This window comes from Teleopsis dalmanni, chromosome 2 (genome assembly GCF_002237135.1).
Source record: "Teleopsis dalmanni isolate 2A chromosome 2, ASM223713v2, whole genome shotgun sequence".
NCBI classification, from domain to species: domain Eukaryota; kingdom Metazoa; phylum Arthropoda; class Insecta; order Diptera; family Diopsidae; genus Teleopsis; species Teleopsis dalmanni.
In genome coordinates, this window is record NC_051847.1 from 127,201,536 (window position 1) to 127,223,495 (window position 21,960).

The window sequence follows — 21,960 nt, forward strand, 5'->3', positions numbered from 1 at the left end:
ATTAATGATTAAATTATCTATTTTCTGCTAGTAAAATAACTTAGTACGAATGCTTATTCTTTTGGAAAATGAAAATTTTTAACTACCATCTACATTTGATATGTATTTTTTTCAAAACTTTGTAAAAAATGGTTTAGAAATGTTCTAAAACTAAAAGTATATGAAACTTTTAATAATGTAACGATAGAACATATTATTTCCTACTAATAGTATAACTTCTCAATAAATTTTTAAAAGTAATGGATTTAAGAAGTAATATCTTCGGAAAACTGATTTGGTCTTACCCAATACGTAATAATTTTCTTCTTGCGAATATAATGAATATCATCGTATTTATATTTGGAGTATCATTTTTTAAGACATAGATGTAATCGCAACATGTTGATAGGTAATCTGCTTTTCAAGAAACGCTGAAGCAATCTTTCTGTTTCGTAGAAAATGTAACAAAACATTGAACTTTAATTGAGTACATAAAGCAAAATTGTCAAATAAGCAGTCTTATTTGATATTCAACAGAAAGTGATATTCCTAATAATTCTATCATTTCTAATAATGTTAGCCTCAACAAATTTAATTTACTCCAGAACATACAGAATTTATACATACTGCTCGATATGTCTACAATGGACCTCTTTATTATTTCATTTACTCTTACCCGCTTTAAAACCGACTTCTCATTAGTGTAAAATTAGTCACTATAAAGGATAAAACTTGGTGTTAAAAAAAACAATTTAATTGCAAACTGCCATCCAGAAAAATAAAGCTTCTTCTGCACAATATTTTCAGAAACAGTTCTTTCTTATGCAGCTGAAACATGGCAGCTGTCCGTAAAACATATACCTCCACTAGAAGATTTCAAAATACAAATTTGTATTAAAATATTTGATATTTAAGAAAATAAACAATGAATTTAATCACGGCGTGACACATTTTGAAATATTCGTTATATTCTATATATGTAAATTGACAGTAATAATCGTAAGCTTAGAACCGATGAGAATATTGCTCTCATCATAATATTAAAAGTGCAATCTTAGAAAGCCAAGGAAGACCAAGAATAGGTAGGGTTAGTGTATATTGGAGTGTCGGCTTTGAACTTTAAAACGCACTTGAGCACAAATAAGCGCTCATCGTGATAACACAGGTAAAACGTTGATTCATATTCCAAACAAAGTAAATCACCAAACGAAGTCAATGTCAATTCGGATATAGTCATAAATCAAGTGCCATTGCGCGTCTTTCCAATGCAATTACACCTATTCTTATATTTTAGTTTTATTAGATACAGTTGAATTCCGTGGATTTTATTTACGTGTTGATTTGCTTTATTATATTGTATATTTATACACCGATATCGTAGTATATTTTAACTTTAGTAAAAATTTAGTTACTGGTACGCTTTTTGACTAAATTTAACAAAATCTTGAAGCCTGGACTCCGTACTTACCGAGGTCTGTTTAGCTGTCATAGCCACCCAACTTTAACGATTAGTATACTAATGTACGGGAAGTTAAAGTTTAGAAAGCAGCATGTCGCCTTTAAAATGCTAAAAGTAAAATGGATGAGTAATATAACAAATGAAAAAACGCAAATTTGCTAACAACTAATGGATAGTAACGATGGGCCGAACGAAGTAAACAAAAAATACCTTGAATTACCATTACCTTGTAATGATGACAATGGTTTTTTTTTGCTAATTTATTAATTGAAGCTTAATTATGTGATTCGAAAGTATTTGAACAATCTACTGAAATTTTACAGTTATTAGTTATATTTAAGGTTATACCGACTTGTAGCTTTTTCGGTACATAGGGTTGAGTTGAGTTAAGGTTAACTTTGGAATGATTAAAAGTGAATTTGGTACATAGGATTCTTCTGGCCGCAGTACCGGCTGTTGGGCGATTTCACGACAATAGTTTTGATAATAATAATTTTAGGATAATAGTTTATCCGTGCCGTAATTGGCAATTCCGTCAGCTCCAGTAGTAGAAATGTTTTCATTGGAAAATGTAATACTGAATAGAACTGTTGATTATATCAGCGCATTGTTCTTATGTGATTAGTATTATATATGTACTATCTAATATAACATATGTTGAATGTTAAATCCAATAATATTTAAATATTGTTACAAACATATATAAAATTCTGATAACCCTATATCTATATATGTATATAGAACGACTTCTCATGGTGTAATGTGAATGTCGTGTCATTTTTCGTGCTGGTGTGAAAGGCACAAATTCTTGAAATACTTCAGCGCTAGCTTTAAATGAATTTAAAAATAGAAAATAAAATATTTTAATTATCGTAAAATATTCCGAAAGATTACATCAAACAAAACAACATTTTTATGATGTAAAATAATAACGTCTTTATTTACACAACAGAATATTCAGCGATCGCGCTGAGATCAGAAAACGTCATTAATGAGAAGAATTCAGAATTCGTACAGTATTGTTAATGGAAGCGAATGCGAATGTATCTAAATGCTTGATTTGTGTATTGACAGCATTGGTTTTGTATTGCCGTCATCAAAACCGATGCTGAATTTTTGCTGGCTGCTGTCAACAAAATTCTATGGAATCTAAGGGAAATATACGCTATTTTGTATTTAAAAATAAAAAATTATATTTAAAAACTATCGCATCTGTGAGTGGGTGGATGTTTGTTTTGCTTTTTTCGTCGATTATTTTTTTCAGTTTAATATCTTTTTTTTATTGTTTTATTATTAAAATAGTGTAGAAAAATGTCTACTTTCATAATCAACGAAAATAGTTTATGATTTTATTAATGATAGTTTGCTTTTATAGTTTTGTTGTTGGCGTAATATTCAAATCATGTGTTCATACATTCTTTGGTGATGAATGTCGGCCGGGAATGGCGTTATGATACAAAACATTCTGATGGGCATGACTAAGCGGGCACATTGCTTATAATTGAATTTGCGTAGGCATTTTAACTATTTTAGTAATTTAAGAATCACAATTGAAATTGCAATTAGAATTTTAATTTACACTGAGTCTGATGTGCCCGAGTGTGATGACGATACTTTGTCTATTATAAGACTGCATATGTAAGCAATGACTGAAATTTTAAGTTTAAATATATATTCACAATATTCACAAATTATAATATTACGATATTACCATGAAAAATATTATTAAAATAATAAAATTACGCCGACTCTGAGCTTTAAATTTGGCAGGGCACGAGTTCGATTCCTGGTACTTGCAGTCTCAAAAAAATTATTTACGAATAATTAAATTCAAGAATTATTTTCAAGACCACAGATGATAGTTTTTTAGCAATACTCGAAACAACTTTGTGGTCAGCCGAAAATTCGATTAATTAAAATAATATAAAACGAATTTTTGTTGCTTTGGTTCACTACTCTTTGAAAAACCTTTTCATAAAATTCCAATTTAAGTGAATTTTGAAAATAATTGGAAATGGAGCATTTTCGATTAATATATGATATAAGTAATATGACTACCAACTCTCATAGTCGTTATACTTAGTCGAATTACTGAATTATTATATTACTGTTTGCCTCGTTTACATATAAATCCTACAATTATAAGTGGATCTTTATTCATTTAAATTAATAAGTAGAAAAGAAAATTATTTAGTATTTTTATAGCAATTCTTTGAACCAATTTAACATGGTCAATTGCAGTCACTCAATGATTTTAGTAATTATTTTCCGTTTATATATGCAACAGCTTTCAACTTATTTTTTCCCAGTTGTCTGTTGTCTGTTGTCAGTTTGACGATCAATAAAAACTTCAGTACTGTTATGCATATTTAAGTCATTAGTAAGCAACGTTATGGAGACTTGAGTCTGACAATAGTTCGCTAATTACCTTGAAGAAACAGCAACTAATAAAACAAGCGCCGCATAATACCAGAAGAAGAGTCCAAGCATTTCGCTTCGATTGCAACATTGTTGCATGGCATGGGAATGATTTAGCAATATGGATGTCGTTGTGCATATTTCTGACCACCAGCACCCATAAGAGCATTAACTCCCTTTTTAATTCATGTCTTTAATCTTAATCTTGCCAGCGTTCCAGTTCCGCTTTAGACTTCAGCTCCAGCTTCACATGTTCAAAGGCATTATAACTAAGGCAGACATACATACCACCAGACATGACGACCGTCGTCAAAGACATTTAAATGCATTTGTATTTCTTTTTTTGTATTTCATTTTAAAATGTTTTGCATTCTCAAGTAGTTAGTTACTTTTCATATTGTTACTGTTGGGGTTGTTGTTGTTGTTTTTTGAATTCTGTTATTGAAAGTATTGACTTTTTTCTTGTGACTTGTGATTTTTATTCTATGAATTTGTTGGGTTAACTTTGCAACATTGTTGCAACACTCTGCCGCCGGCGCGATAACGTTATTAACGTAAGTGAGTGACTTAACAGGAATTTGAAGTCATTAGTCGTTTTTAACTTTACAAAAGTGAAAAAAGTTTAAATATTTAATTTTCTCGTATATTCTTTAGTTGGCTTAAGACTTGTTTGAAAAGATTACGTATTCAAGCTACAAGAATTAGTACAGGTGTGGGTTGTAAGCCGTCGATTGCAATGAATTTGTGTGAACATTTACAAATAGCTTTTAAAGATACTTTTGCGAACGCAGTGGTAAATAAAAATTAATAAACATTTTGTTTTATACTGTATGTATGTCAAAGAAATATATTGTTAAAATAATTAGGTTAGAAGAAACATGTAAAAATCTAGACTTGTCAATAAATAGAAAGCATTAAATAACGTCGAATGGCCTTGAATATCATTATAATAAAAAGAATATTTTACAATTGAAAAATATTTTAAGAGCTAATTCTAATTTTCTATATAGTCGTAAACGCTGGTTCCATTTTGATATGAACTTTAACTAATTCAGTTTTTTGGTTTTTTCAAAATTAAACGCTTCTAATTTAAATGTTTGATTACAGTACAAATGATTCTTCTCGATTGCTTTCTTTCTTTCGCTGCAACCAGCACTCTTTACTTGAATATCAGTCTTATTCGCTCTAATAACAGTCTTCCTTTCTATGGTTTTGGTTTCAGTGTGTAAAATTCCCGCGGATTTTGAATATTTCCGAGGTAATAAGAGATGACTGAAATCTAGTAGTTGAGTGAGTTTGATATCGCGGGGGTCGCATCTCACAGCATAGGTTTGTCCTGACCAATTAAGGTTGGCCTCTTTAATGGGTGTGTTGACTGTGGTGAAAACCTTTCATCAATGTGGAGTTGTAGTTTAAATCCAGCTGCTGTCCCCCAAAGAAAAGCAGAAGTGTTAAATTGACTTCTTTTCCTAATAACGAACAGCAGAGGTGTTAAATTGACCTCTCTTTCTCCTAATGAAGAAACTATATCCAAACGTATAGCTTTAATTGGTAACGGCGGTATTCCTTAAAATTTCTATGGCACCGTTACATTAAACTGATACGTTTGTTAAGTGCTTCATGGTGTTCAGCCATAATGACAAATAGTCACGTTAAAAAACAATGAACTTTATATATATGTGCCATGTTTCGAACATCTCTCTATATGATCCACACATGCTTAAATGTTCTTACGCATGCTTAAATGGCGTCTTTATTATCAATATCTGCCCTTATTATCATCGAGCAGATATTATTCTATTGTTAAACATTTCATGTATGTTAGAATTATATATCATCGAAGACCATTACTGTTTCACCAGAAATCCAAAACAATTCGTCTAGAACCCACTTGCTCACTTTAATGTGATCCCTCAACCTGTGCCTTTAATTTATACTTAAAACTCTTAGAGTAAATGTTAAGCGTGACACCGACATTAACCTGACAGTTCGATAGTCTTTACATAGTAATGAGTTTTCTATTTTATTAAATATAACTAAAATGTTCTTTTCCCAATCATGCTGAGCATTAACACCGTTTGAAGCAACCACCATTACAATAGCTAACATTTTCTCTCTACCATCGAGGGTTTCTGGGTGTATCCGGATTTCTCTAATATGAGAAGATTATTTTTGTTTAATTATTTTCACGATATAATAAGACATCTCTTCATTTATTTTGATTATTTTTTGTACATATAATTTTTTTTGAATATTTAAAATTCGTAATTTGGACATACATTTTAATATATAAGTCATAAGTTATTATTATAAATTAAATATATAATTTTTATTTTTTTTTCGTGCAACAATCTATTATTTTTCAAGATAATATCAATAATACCGACAAAAAAAACGTTATTTAGAAATGACACGACAGCATAAGTAGCTAAGCAATTAAAGAGAAATATGAGGACAAATAAAATCATAACGATAATATAATGAGAGGAGTAAGACAAGCGCAAACCAAAAACAACATCAACAACAACAAGAACAAAAAGTTAAAAAAAGCATAGAAAGAAGAACTAAAGAGCAAAGAAATGGAGCTTGTTTGCGTATGTTTTATTTAATTTTTTTTTCTTTTGTTTATTTTTATTTCTACTTCATAAAACAAATTTTGAAAAACAAAAACAAGCAATTGTGTAAATTTAACCTTGAAATAGGTTTTTAACCTTTCAGTTTTTTATTCGCTCCTACATATTTTATTTTTGTATACACAAAATTAAAATTTTTATTCACCACTGATTGTTGATTGTACTCGTATTGTAAACATTCTATCCTTCATAATAAACTTGTTGCTTTGCTTGCGCATATGCTCTTGATCTTGTACTTCGAATAGGTAGACGCAGTTCATACGCAGTCTGCTTGCTACTCCGTCATGCACTGCCCTACCCTGGTCTGTCATGCTCTTCAACTTAAACGACTGTCCTTTCTGTACATATACATCGATGAATATATCTAATTTATGTCATGAGATAATTTTAATTACTACACTTTTTTTTTTATTATTTTCAAATTGATTGATTTATTAGTTTTAAAAAAAATTATTAGGCCATCAGGTATGAATTAAGGTAAAGTTTATTAATTAAAAAACTATTTAAAAATATATAATTATAGAAATGTATTAAAAAAAATTATAGGCTACATATGGAAATTTTGTAGTATTAATATTCATATCAGAAATTGAATGCTACTATAATTACCTACACTTAGTCATTGGAGACAGATTGACAAATTCTGATATCCGGCAATACTGGTTAAAGGTAGAGTTAACGGAAACACAACGGTTGATCACAATCGCAAGATACAGGAGTGTTTAATGCACTAATGATACAGATATTTGCATTCTGAAATTTTAGTAAATTTTGTGGTTAGCAAAGTTCATATACATTAAGAGAAGAACAGATAGATTGACAGAATACAATAGATATGTCCAAGACGTCATTTATTACCAGTACCGAGTAAACTTAAATTAATTTAATCTAAGTAGAAATAACCCACACATAATCAATTATACTCTAACGACAACAGATAAAGTGGATATAGATTTCCACGAACTTCATAACTTTTGAAGTCCATAACGATATCAATAAGAACAATATACCATAAGTGATGTACCAAAATCACTTTTATTCTCAGCTCTCTGTGTTTCTTACATTCGTGACTATTGGTAATTTATATCTTGTAAAGGTGAGGTACTACAGTTACAGGATAAAATTAACAAAAAGAAACAGATCTTATTCTGTGTTTCGATTTATTATTTTAAATAACAGCCTCATACACATTTATGAATGTAAAATATTAAAAAATATATATCATGATCCGCAATGATATCTAATTATGTCTTTCCTTAAAAGAGGAAATTTACAAACAAATTTTGAATTAAACTTCAAATATTGAATTATCAACACAAGCTTAAAGTTTAAGTTCAAAAGATCTATTGAAATATCTTGAACTTCCTATTGCAGTCAGCATAATACAAGCAAAAATGCTAGACGTTACTGAACATTGTGATGTTGTCAATAGTAATCTTTCATGCAAAAAGAGTATACCAACATTATATTCTCTGCTAGACAGATATTCATTAAATTCTATCATTTTCAGAACTATTTTTCGAGGTATTAGTAGATGAGAAGCGCGCACTTTCAGTGTTTGCGCTTATAAAGTTTTACTAATTATCACTTTATTATCACTTTACCGCATTGCCCAGTATTGATCATACATATTTACCTCAGCCACGATGTTTAAAGCCCTTTAGCACCATTTCCTCTGACCTCTTGTCAGCAATGCACCACATTCAGGTGTCATTCAGGCATTCAGGTGTAGCCATTACTTTCTTTTATAACCGTGTCTTTCGTGCCTTTTGCGCAATAACACAATCTCCTTTCCCTTTATACCACGCCCGTACTTTATGACATATATAAACCTAGGTTTCTAAGTACTTAACTCCTTCATCTGACCCCTCTGGGTTAATGGTGGAAAACTTCTCCATTCATTCGTAAGAGGTGGTTTTGGTGTGTTAAAGTCTCATAGTATAGTATAGCTGCCGATGTTTTCCACGTACCGCAAAGAAAAAAACAAAAATCAAAAAAGAGAAATAAAAAAAACAAAAAATTAAAAAAATCGAAACAAATCAACAGAAGCAAAGTTTATATTCATTAGAGAATATATAGATAGATTGACAGAATAGCATACATATATACAAAACTTATAATATACCTTTATCATCAGTTACAATGTGAGATTAGTTTACCCTTTAATGCGCAACCCTGCCTCAAGGCGGGCTTTATATAAAAGGCTATCAAAAGTTTATTTGGTTATGTTTCTAATATTTTTTTGATACCAAGAGCTAAATGAAGTGCCATATCTCTTTGCAACATTCAAAATATTGCAATACTCTGGTCCTATTCATATTTATAACTGTGTGAGTTAAAAGTTTACTGCATTTGGAGCAAAATAAGTACATATTTTTGCAAATAAAACATCTGGTAATACAGGGTTAAATCTAGCTATAATAATAATCTAAAAATGTTTAGTCTGTTTAATTTTAATTATTAAGAGTCGGATTTGTCGAAACAACAAAAATTAATAAATTGACATATATTTAGCTTCTTTTGCAATCACTTTCTGATTTCCATATTAATTCTACTGAACAATGAATATCAGAAGTTCTAGCTTCTTTTCTATAAATCCATTAATAATACATATTATAACAGTTTTAAATAAGAACAATTGATTTTCTGTAAGTAACATATTTTTTGAAACTTATATGTAGGAGCTAAAATGTAATAGAACTGAAATGTAGTAGAACTAAAATATTATGGTAGTAAAACATGAAGTGGTGTAGTACATGTAATAAAAATAAAAGAATGTAGTTTTATGTGTTAAATGTTGGACTTGGACAGTGAAAACAATTTAGGCATTTCGAAACTGTGGCAAAAACGATAAAATCTGATTTGGCAGTGGTTTTATATATGTTTTGTTTTTAAATTTTTACATAACATAAAATCTTTGCAGACAAAATGAAACAACAACATTCCAAACACGTTCATTAAAAAACCATAAAAACAGCAAATGTTAAATTAATAAAAATAATACAAAACAATAAACAACCAACAACAAACAACAACAAGTGAAATACCAACTCGTAAAAGCCAAAAATCAACATAATTTCTGTATTCCTCTTTCTCACTCTCACGCACTGCAATATAAACGCTTCCCCGCCTACCACTTGTTTTCCAAAAATCACACAGTTCATAAATTTTCATTAGATCATAAAAGTTAAAAACTATTTTTGTTCTCCCAGTTTTCGGTTTTATCAAAAAACTACAAAAACAACAACAAACACGCTTACTCCACTTTATGAGTGAACAATATTGTTGCTGGCAGGCAAGCAAGCAAGCAAGCAGGCAGGCAGGTAATTGGTAATGGGTAATGGGTTTTGGGAGCTCGTATACATCAACACTTCATATTTTAGAAAACAAAAGCAACAATTAAACGATCGTAAAATTTCTTTCTGCTTTTGGCGGTTCTTCCATAGAAAGTTTCACCAATTTTGACTCAAAATTGATTTCGTGGTAGTAGGGTGATGTGATGGTTAGACTGCAGGGAAAAACTTCATGCAAACTAGCACGAGAATAATTAGAATGGCAGCAATCATTTATATTGGCGTGCTTAAGTTTCGTAAAATTTTATGGTAATACGGGTATTATAGGATAATCGAAAAAGCTGAAGGCTGTAGCAATTTGAACCAATAAATATTGCTCCATAAATGTGGTAATAATTTTTGTCATTCAATAATGTGAACTTTGCTTCTTCTCTATGGTGATGGACTGAGTTGAATTTATAAATGAAGTTGGAGATATTTTAAATTTGAAAATTCTGTTATTAAAATAATCCGCAGTACTAGGTGAAATTATAGTGTTTTCTTAAAATTTGTAATAAAAAATTATTTTTGGCCCATGACAACTAATCTATTACTAAGAGAAATTGGGGTAATAGTAAGAAAATTTACCAATCCAAAATTTAATTTTTTAACAAGTAAATGCTGGGATGGACCATACATACATTATCGGCAAATATGCATCAGCAGTGATCATTAAAAAAATCTGTTGGTTGTATGTAAGTAATTTTAAATCGCAAGTGTCACTTCAAAGCCTGTCATCTTTATACTTAAGTCCAATGTAGTAACACAAAACAATCATTGCAGTTGATGTGTTGTTATTTAGAACAAACACATAAACCACACAACTATGTAAATTAACTTTATTATTATAAATGTTTAATTTTTTTTAGTAATTTTAATCTTAAATGTGAAAATTTGAAGTTACCATTAAAATGTATTATCATAATCGGTTCAAAGTGTTCTTAACTAAAAGTCATGGAGATAAGGCATACTGTTAGTACTCGTACTCGTAATCTTGACAGTAAGCAACATATACCGATCATGGATATAATACAAGGAAGGCATCCACTGTATTCAGTCCTAAAGACCTATAAATTATGCAAATATACATAGTGTGTTTATTAACTCAAGCTCAAAAGCAGTTGCAAAAAAACATAAATGTCTTCAACATAAAAAACACTGTAATTGGGTTTGGAGAAAAGTCGAAAAAATATCCGAGTAACCAAATTGATAAGTAACCCTCCGCTGACTGTCAAAATAAATAAAGAAAATACCAAAGCCTTCAACTTTTTGGTGATAGTAAATCTTTAGTAAATCCAAAACTGCAATCGATACGCTGAAAATCATATGACATTTTACTTGAAATCTTTGGCAGTACAAAATTATACGTTTACAACATATATCAAATCCGTGCTTTATATAAGTCCATGATGTGGAAACGAACTGACACAATTGGCAATTGAATATTTCAACAAAAGTTTGCAACGAATCTTATCTAGCTGAGCTGCGATAGTGCAAACATTAAATGCTAATTGTGGCATTTTTCGATGGACACTAGTTTACTAGATGTAGTATAAACTTTCTCTTTTGATTGTGCAAATATCACTACTGTGATCGGTTAGAAGGTTAGTAAGTCTGGATTCTAAAACAGATTTATACCAGCTAACGAACCCGGTACGTATCGAAAGGAAAATCAAGTCTACTCAAAATAGTATTGAGTAGACAACTGGTTGAGAAAGCTTGGATTACACTTGAATGACAGCAACAAAGCTCACGAAGGAGAGATCGCCCTTTAAACACCTGGTCAGTGTGTTACGTGGGCGATAGTAATAGAGTCAAAAAATAGAAACATCTGGCTAGATATGAATCACTTATCACAATATTATCAATTTTGTTTTCTGTTCTATGTTTCGTGATAAAGGATTTGTGAAATTTATTTTGTATAATGATCAAGGAACAAAATTAAGGTAATTTTAAAAAAATGGGAAGTGTATACTTTTTAATGTTAGCGTTTATTAATTATAGGGATTTTTAATTAAATTTCCTTAAAATTATTTAAAACCAGTAGGTCTTAAACTATTACATAAATTTAAATGACATAATTTCTATTAAATTAATAAAATTTTAATGTTAAAAACGGTAAAAATTAACATTTAATGACTTTCAAAATAGAAAAATATTAAATTGAATTTTTATTATTTTTTGCAAGATACAATATAATAACTGTATTATACGAGTATTAATAATATATTGTATGTGTATAAATAATTTTGTAAAAATTAGTTTTCGTAATTATTGTTGTAATTATTTTGTTTGAAATGTATATAGATATTTTAAAGGGTAATTATAAAGCAAAAAATTAATGGATATGGGATGATTATTTTAATTTTTTGTTTTAAGTAATAAAATACGGTCTTAATAATTGATTTTTTTTACAACTTCACACATTTCATGTGAGCCAAAATACTTAATAATTTTATGTTTTTGAATAAAGTAGCGAGAAAAAGCCACAACTAATTTTTGGAATGTACAAGTAGTAAAATATCAAGTAGGAATGATCGGGTGTCATGTCTTGTCCGCTACCGGTAGCTACAATTAAGACGGATATGTGCAACTTGTTGATTTTGCAGCAAAATTATCTGACATTCATTGTTGGTTGTAAATATTAAAATATCATAAACGCTTTAATGTGTGTCATACTTGCCTATATAACTCTTGAATATAATACCCATAAAAAATATGAATTAAAATACATACTAATAATATGTTTAACACTGCATTTTGCCGCTGGCATTACTGCTAAATGTGCAATAAACATAAAATTGAGGTCGTAAAAATCGCAGCTCAACTTGGAAATTAAAAAAATTAAAAATATATATAAAAAAGTATCTTGCACGTGCTGTGAAAAAATAGCAGATTCGGTATTTAAAACTGAAGAGCAAATTAAGTATAAATTATATAAAATAATTGCATGGGATCATATATTTAAAACTGTTATAAGTTTCGTCGTAAACTTAATAAGGGGAATCGTTTTTTTTAATAAAAAAGTAAAAAAATAATTAATGAAATTTGTTTTTATTACGTTATTGTAACTTAGTTATTAAAAAATATACTACACCTATGTTAAAAATATGTATGGGTGTATCATACTATAATTAATGAAAGAATAATACCACTAATTTTTATCACAATTGTTGTGATCATATATCTCACTATATATTATTGAAAGAAGGGAAAGTGCACTGCAACCTAAAAGATCTATTGTGCCCATTTTTCGGATTACAATGTTTCTCCAAGTCAAATTTCTTTAATAAAAGATAAATAGGTTCTCGAACAAAAGTGAAACAACAACAAAAATTTATTTTTTTTTAAATTATTTTAATTAATTGAATTTTTGGCTGACCATACAACTGTTTCGAGTATTGCCAAATACCCTTCATCAGTGGCCTTGAAAATAATTCTTATATTTAATTATTCGTAAATAATTATTTTTGAGACTGCAAGTACCAGGAATCGAACTCGGATCCTGTCTATTTTTGCTAGTATTAGATCCTTATGATCCATGAAATACCCTCCTAGGTATTTCTTCTGCTTGTGCATCAGTGCCGGGCCCTCCCCAAGCACATGGTATGCAGTTTCTCTCTCTTCTCTATAGTATCTGCAGTCTGAGTTGGATTGAATTCTCAACTTCGGTAGGTGATTATTTATCTGCAGTGACCGTTCAATAATCTTGCAATAATTCTTAGGTTATTTTTTGATTGTGCTATGCAATTTTTGAAACGTTTTATGTTATAAATCCCTAAAAGCATTTTAGATTGTTATAGTCTTGGTAACCTTTCCCAATATAGTTTTCTTTCTTTTTATGTGCCACTAAATCAAAGAAGAAATTCGAAGAAGAAAGTTGACTTAGAAAAAATTCCAACATTTTTTTAAAACTCTTAATTTGAATTATTTCTGGTTGAAATCTATATAAAAATTGTGATTTTCAATTTACTTTCAAAACGGTGAATTCTAATTATTTAACAATTTGAAGTCGTATTCAGCAAGTTCTTGAAATGCGTATATACCAATTTCAATTTCAAGACAGTTACCTATTTTTCTTCATCGAAACTACTTAATTACCACTTTCTGTTTTATGAAAGTCTTAATGTATCCAACACTTTTACTGAACCAGAACCAATTTTGATTTAAAACTCATAACCAACTTTTCTTAAGAAACTTTTAATCACAGCGTTTTCCTACTTTTAACTCTTCTTACATTCTGTTGTTTGATGTCTTACCTTAATCTTAAAAAAGATTAAATTACAAACCCTATTATATATTATTTTCTGTTATTGATCTCTACTCATAGGTCAGTTATTTCTTATTCATGTCTTTCAGGTTTACTTATCATTTTAATTCCTTCTTCTTCTAATGTACCTCAACTTGGGGTGATTAAAGAAAAATACGAAAACAATATTTGAAAAACGAATTCAATTATAAATATTAACCAATATATAATAGAGGGTATCAAAAAATCGCGTATCTGAAAAAATCTTCTGTCAAAAAGCCGTCAATACTTTAAAAACGATTCATTCAAATAACTGAATTTGTATACTAGAAGGTTTATGAAATGCCTATTAACTTGACGCATACACTTTATATCTTTAATTATGCTAAACAGGCTTAGTACAAAAAAGCGGTACATGAGAGACGAAAATTCTTTTATTAGAATAAATGGAGTATTTAGAGCTATTAAGTTGTTGAGGCTAAATATGTTAATTGTAATAAATACACCTGAGTTAACTTAAGCACTCACTGTATGTTTGTGTTTAGTTGTCATAATTAAATTAAAATTAATTAAATATTAAATGTGTTTTGTTTTGTAAGTTTTCACTTATTTTAACAACTATAATCAGAAGTAAATGCAATCAGAAAAATATGCTCTAACCACATACTAGATAAATTGACCTGATAATTTAATTAGAGAATTTTTATCTCAAATGGTAAAGAAATTATGGAAACCAACAGGTAGTGATATGGCTGAACCAACATGATGTGTCAAGTAAGAATATTTTGATCTGAGATTTAGTTAAAATCTGGTTAAATCAACTAAAATATTTTTCTGAGTGTGCATATTGTAATAAGGACATTTTCAATATCTGCCGAAATCCATTAGTAAACAATTCTAAGAATTTTTTTTTATGAATTAATTGGGAATACAAATGATTTTACTTTTACAAATACAAAGGAACTAGTTAATTTTACATACTTATTTCATAAAAATGTTATTCTAAATTTTATTTAGATTTTATTCGCAAATTTATATATAAAGAACCTGTCAAACGCTCACTTTCGTCTAGTACATTCACTTGCAAGAAAAAATGAAAGAAAAAAAAAACAAAGTCGCTAATCTTAATTCATTGTATCTATGACCGCTTATCAATTTATGTTTCACGCGGCAAACAAAAGCATATCTGCTGACTTAAAAATAAACTGAATACACTGCAAATTGACGAAAACGTATCCGAACATGTATTGTCATATAATGCATTGAATTTTTATTAAAAGCTCAACACCAACCTGTCTGGCGCCTCATTAATGACAGTTCACCAAAAGTCAAGAGATTTTTAATTTCGCCTATGAAAAGCAATTGTGTAAGAAGTTAGTTGCACCAGCATTTTGAGAGAAAGTGATAAGCAGGCAGAAATTGTCCTGCCTTTAAGTTATTTAATTAAAAAATTAATTTGATTTTTTTTTCATTTTTTTTTTTATTTCTTATATTTTTTTAAATTTAATTTTTTTTTCTCTTGCAAATAATTTCCTCCATACGAGTGTTGCAATGAAAAGGTGAACGATTGAATACATAAGTTGCTTACGTCGTCGTCGAGTATTCCAACAGATATTCATCGTGTTGTGATGTTAAAAAATTACAGGCTTTGACTTCTGGCGCCATCGATAATCACCAATATTAAGCTTAATAAAAAATTAAGAAAAAAATTTTCTATACCAAAATTATTGTTAATAATTAATAATTTTATATATAATTATTAATAATTAATAATCTTTTAATTAATAATATTTTTTTTTTTGTAAATTAATTTATAATTTGCTAATGTATAATGATGAAACTTGCACTTTTAAATAATTTTTATATCAGTTAAGAAGAAAAACATATTCAGTACTAGTACAACAACAACAACTAACAGTTTTATTTGATTAACAGAAGTGACACAATATAATTTTCCATTATAGTTTCTGTTTTCTTAAATATTTTTTTGCTTTATTAAATCTTTTCATGAAACACAGCGACTTGAAACCCTATTTCTGCAAACTTCAACTTGTTTTCATATCTATTAACTTTATGTATCTTATATGGCTAGTTCACAATACAAATCACAGAAATTTATACGTTCAAACTACGCTCAATTCGTCCATTTTTTTAAGAATTCTTCTGCAATTCTATCTCAAGCAACTTTGACCCAGGAATTAGTTTATTTAATTAACATATAAGACCGCAGGACTGGTACAAAAATAGGCAGATGTTCAGTTATAGCTACCGGTTCACTTTTAGCAATTTTTTCCTTTTTTTTCTTATTTTAAAAACATTAATGAGTACTAGGCCGTGTGCGAGTTCGAGTAAATAGAGGGAAATAGCAAATTATGTCGATATGACAGCAAATGTTAGTATTTACTAGAATTTCGTGTAGATAAAAATTTAGGTACATTAGGTGTTATCATTGTGAAAATTTTATAAGATGTTTAATAAATAAATAAATAAATTTGAAAACTTTTAACTAAAATAATAAATAAGTGCAATAAATAAATAAATAAATATTTACATTAGTGCAGTGCAAAAAATCCCTAGGAAATTTCAATTTACTTTACATCAATTTACTCAAACTCGCACGCGGCCTAAATAGGTTTTTAATACAATAATTTTGAGAGCAATTATTGTAGTTTCTTATCAGCCAAATCTCTATATTCATTGTTTTTTTTTTGCATTCCATATTAACAAATATTTCTGCCATTCTTTAATATTCAAAATTTATTTGCAATTTGGAAATTTCTTCATATACTCTTTATTTTATAGGACAGCGTCTTATGTAGCTTCATCTAAACTTTCAATGAAATCAACATATGACGAAAAATTCATAGTTTTAAATAATTTGGTTTTAATGGCAGCGTTTTGTGACAAGTGAATTGTGCAATAATTACCATGGTGAAGAATTTCCTATCATTAATAACTTTCTATGTCTCTGTTCCGAACTAGAAACAACACAAATTTAATGTCTCTGAGACCGTTTCTTCACTGGCCTAGAAATAACAAAAATAGATCTCTTAACTTAACGATTAGTGTAACTCAGATCTCGCAACCAACTTTGACCACACCGTAACGAGCAATAGACGTCTTCGGGTGGAAGTGTTGACAGTTATATCAGCACGCTCCCTCTCGACCTAATATTCCTCAACCTAGACCTAGACATCCATGCACTGAGAAAAAATTACGAAAGTTATTTATCGATGAATGAAAAAAACTAAGAATGGAAAAAAAGAAAATTATAATAACATAGAAATCTGAGTTTTCCGTTTTTTTTTAGTTTATTAGTTAGCAATTATTCTATAACATTTTCTATTATAAATTTATCTGTTTCTTTGATATTGTTTGACGTAATTTTTTGTTTATATTTTCGTTTTATATATATTATTTATTGTGATGTATTTATTGTAATATATATATATATATATATATATATATATTATATATATATTATTATATATTATATTATATTGTTATATTATATATATATATATATCTGAGCTGATTTTTTGGCGTAATTACTTCAGTAAATGATATCGAGATTCTTATTACTTACATTTCCATTTGTAACCATACGGATTTGATCGTGGTGTTGCTGCTTTTTATTTTAAAAGTTAAAATAAATATTATTACTATATTATTATTTTTATTAAACTTAAAAAGGTTATAAAAATATACTCTACTTTTTTTGTTTTTGTGTTTTTTTTTGTTCCACACTAATGTATAAAAGGTGTAGGCTTAATAGATTATTTGTAACTAAATGACAAAAAAGTAGTGGTTGGAATTAGGGGCGTGAAAAGTATGAATTACGTTGTGATTTCAGACGAACTTATTCCATTTTTATTCCAATGTCATGGATTTTAACAATTCAGCACCAAAGGATCTATCTTAACGACCTATATATAGTTGGTAACGGTTGTCGAAATACCTATTTTTAAAAAGTCCAATTTACTTTGAACTCTATCTTACATTGTGAATTACGTTAATTTTTTTACTAGGTATTATAATAACATTAAATGACAAAAAAGTGAAATAAAATATTCCTATATATTAGATACTTAATGAGTTTTTGAAACGAAATAAATTTAATTGTCTTAAAATTTATATTAAAATTTCATAGCTAGGAATTAATGGAATATAATGTGTTATGCTAGACTTGACGATCTGCTAGTCTTCAGTACTTAAACCAAGCTCAAATGTTAGTGCAATTGGTTTTTAACGTATTTCTAGTTTACATAGTAGAGATTTTTGCTCTGGTGCTATATTATGCTGTAGCATAATATATTTAAATATATTAGAACGCTATATATATTCCAAACGATTAGAATAAAGTAATTTGGTATTATATTATGGTATTATATTATAAGAATTTAATTTGATAGAATAGTACGCGCGAGATACATAATAACTTACTAGCATTTCTAAAAAAAGAACATCCAAAACAGCTTTCTCTCAAAAATCTGCTGAATAGACGGTATCAATACCGTCTATTGATAAGATCAATACATCATAATAAACGTAATCAATGCTTAACGAATTTAAAGAGCTTTATATTTTTGCAAATATTTTGGAAATTTTCTTTAACAATCTTCTCGGTATCCCCATATTAGTACCGTGTCAGCAGTGCTCAACTATCAACCTAAGTCGTCTTATTATTAGTGCTATGATTTGTGTTTGTGGATTTTATTAGTTTGTTTGTTTACAGTTTTTGCAAGTGGGAGGGCAACGCGTAAAATATTTCATCTTTAGTAGTAAAATCACTTGCTGCTGTTGCTGCTACTTCGACTCTTGTTGAAATTCTCATTATTTTTGTATGATTGAGCTGCTGTCACTGTTATGATTATTTTTCATTTATATATTTTTATTAATATAAAACACAAATATCAGATAATAAAGAATCAGATGATTGAGTTTACCAGTAAATAAGCAAAGATTATTACAAATAAATAGCAAAAATAAAAATACACTCATAAAACTAACAACAGACACTAAGAAACTAGATTGCCTTAATAGCATTTGAGATACTATACAAATTTTTATGAGTCAACGGGATGAAAGAACTCTGCTTTAGTTTAAGATTTTTTCATTTTTAACGATGTTGCTAGTTTTAATATTTATTTATTTTTATTTACAAATCTTATTTGGAAATATTATAGTTTGATTATTCTTGATATACTCTTTAATGCTTAGGAGTCAATTTTTTTTTTATAAATATATAGATAATATGTTATATATAATATTGAAAATGAAGTATAAATGAAGTATAGTTTCCACAAAAAAAAATTATAATAAATAAATAAAGTAGTCAAGTAATTTTCTTTGAATTTTGCAAACGTATATATTATTAATTATCTTTTCAAATATTCTTAGTAAGAAACTATTAATGAAAAATCGTTTTTTTATAATTATTTATATATTTTTCATAATTAAATTAATTAAAAAAATTTTAACTACTAATTTCAAGTAACTTAAAAAATATTACTGATAATTGCATAATTAAGTTGAAACGATTCTGAAGGCATCTCTGTTTGGGAAGAACAAAAAAAGCTACTTACAATACTACTTACAATTATCTCAAATATACGAGTATATATTAAAAACAATATAGATGATGACTCACAAACATTGGATCATATTATTTTTAGCTATTCTGTTGTGATGCACAATTAAGCTAACATAATGCTATATTTGGATCAATCCTGCAAAACTTCCTTGCACGAGAACAAACTGATCTCTGCGAGTCACCTCTGGTTTATAAATATAAACCAAATTCAATGCTTGAAACACTCAATTTAGTATATTTGGCAATATTATTGTTGAAGACACTTGTAATCTATGTGTACTACTATGGTTAACCACTATGTAGGTACGTTCAAGTCATAGGTATATTTTAATCGCATCAACAAAATCAGAAGTATAATTTATGGCCCTTTCTATATTTAAAAGTTAGATTCATAATAGCTAAATACTCATATCATGCTTTCTTGCCGCCTTAAGTATCTAAAATTTATGTTGTCACCTCCGTAACGAGGATTTCGTGTGCTCAAAAAACCATGTGGCTTTATGTATGAAATGATTCTTCACGCTTACTAAACTTTAACTTAATTGAAATAAATTATAGTTTTAATACTGTGACATTTTCTTTGTGATACGCCATACAAAAACAAAAAAAAACATTAATAATTTTATTAGTTAATCTTTTTTAAAATCAAATGAGTTTGTTTGCTGTTATGTTCTGCCTGCCGCCTGTCAGCCTGCCTGCCTATATGCTCACCGATTTTCCCCCATATTTGTCAATTTGATCATAGATCATAGAGTGTTTATTTCTTTCCATGTTAGTTTATTTTATAAATTACCAAGTTGCTTATAAAATTTATATTCTTTCTATTAATGAAATATGACTGCATACTCCAGTGACAAATGAGATTAACTCAACTTCAACTAAACCCGCATATGAACTAATAAAATTTTTCACAATTCATGTTGTGCATGGTTTTAATATATAGATATATAAATATATTTAAAAAAAAAAATATATGATTTATGTTACTGTTGAAAATTGTGTTAAATGTCTTAGTAAATTTTCATGAATTTATTTACTAGATTTTAAGAACCGTGCAGTCATTAAAAATAACTCCTTAAATCAATAAATAAAATTTGTTTTAAAAGATTTTGTATCTACTACCACTCATGTACCAAACAAGATAATAATATATGTAAATTTATGTACATGCAATTATTTTTGAGCAATAAAATTCATATTTGTAAGATTTTTATACCAAAATTTGCTTTATTTGCAACTGGATTGAGTTGTAGTTTTATATTAAGAATCCACAAGTAGCATAATTAATGCCATTTTGATAGTACTTCTTTTTGTAGTCATATGCAGTTATTTTTTTATATATGTATTATTTCTAAACTATACACTTTTAATGTATTCCAGGTTCTATCTAAAGAACCTGGAAAATAGTATAGTTCCTGTTGAAAAGCTTATTAAATAATAGCTTATAGCTTAATAAACTCCAACAGAGACTATTAAAAAAAGCCAAAAGATCTTTTAGTTCGAACAGATGTATATTTAAGTAACATAAGCAATCATTTAGCTAAATATTTCTTTTAGTCGAATGATTGCTCGTAAAATTGTATTGAAATAATAAATATTTTATGGACAGCTAGACACAATTCTAAATACAACTTTAACACCAATATATCTACTTATATGCAGAGCTTACAAGTTTTGGTGGTTGGTTCTAACTAAACAGAATCAATGAATTATAAACTATTGTGGTATCTTCATCTTTAAACATCAGCAAATCCGAACAGAAAATCATCTAAATGCACATATAATTCTAGAAATCTTTGAAATAGATATTATATAGATCTTTTATTTCCAGACTTTGTGCTAGTAAGTGAACACTAGATAATTATATAATATCCGACTCTGGATAATCGCTTAAATAGAGTAATTAAATGATAACTTTTCATTACTTTTACCAATATCAACATTTATTAGCGAATTGTCATATTATCTTACAGAAGTTAAAGCTAATAGGAACTTGACTTGTTAGGCATTGTTAAGATCGATTTAAAATCAGAAGTTTAAATATGCTAGCTTTGCATGTAGGACTATGATATCACAAAAAAAGTTATGTCTATATTTAAAGATAATCATATGGTTAAACGGATACAGTTTTCTTAGAATTGTTCTATGTGTTAACTAAGTGTGTTTACAATATTGTTATAGAATATTATAGACTAATCTTTTAAAGAATTCAATTTTTATAAATTCCAAACTCTAACATCAACTTTTTCATATTTGAATCCAAACAACGAAATATTAAAGTTATAAGAAGATATGTA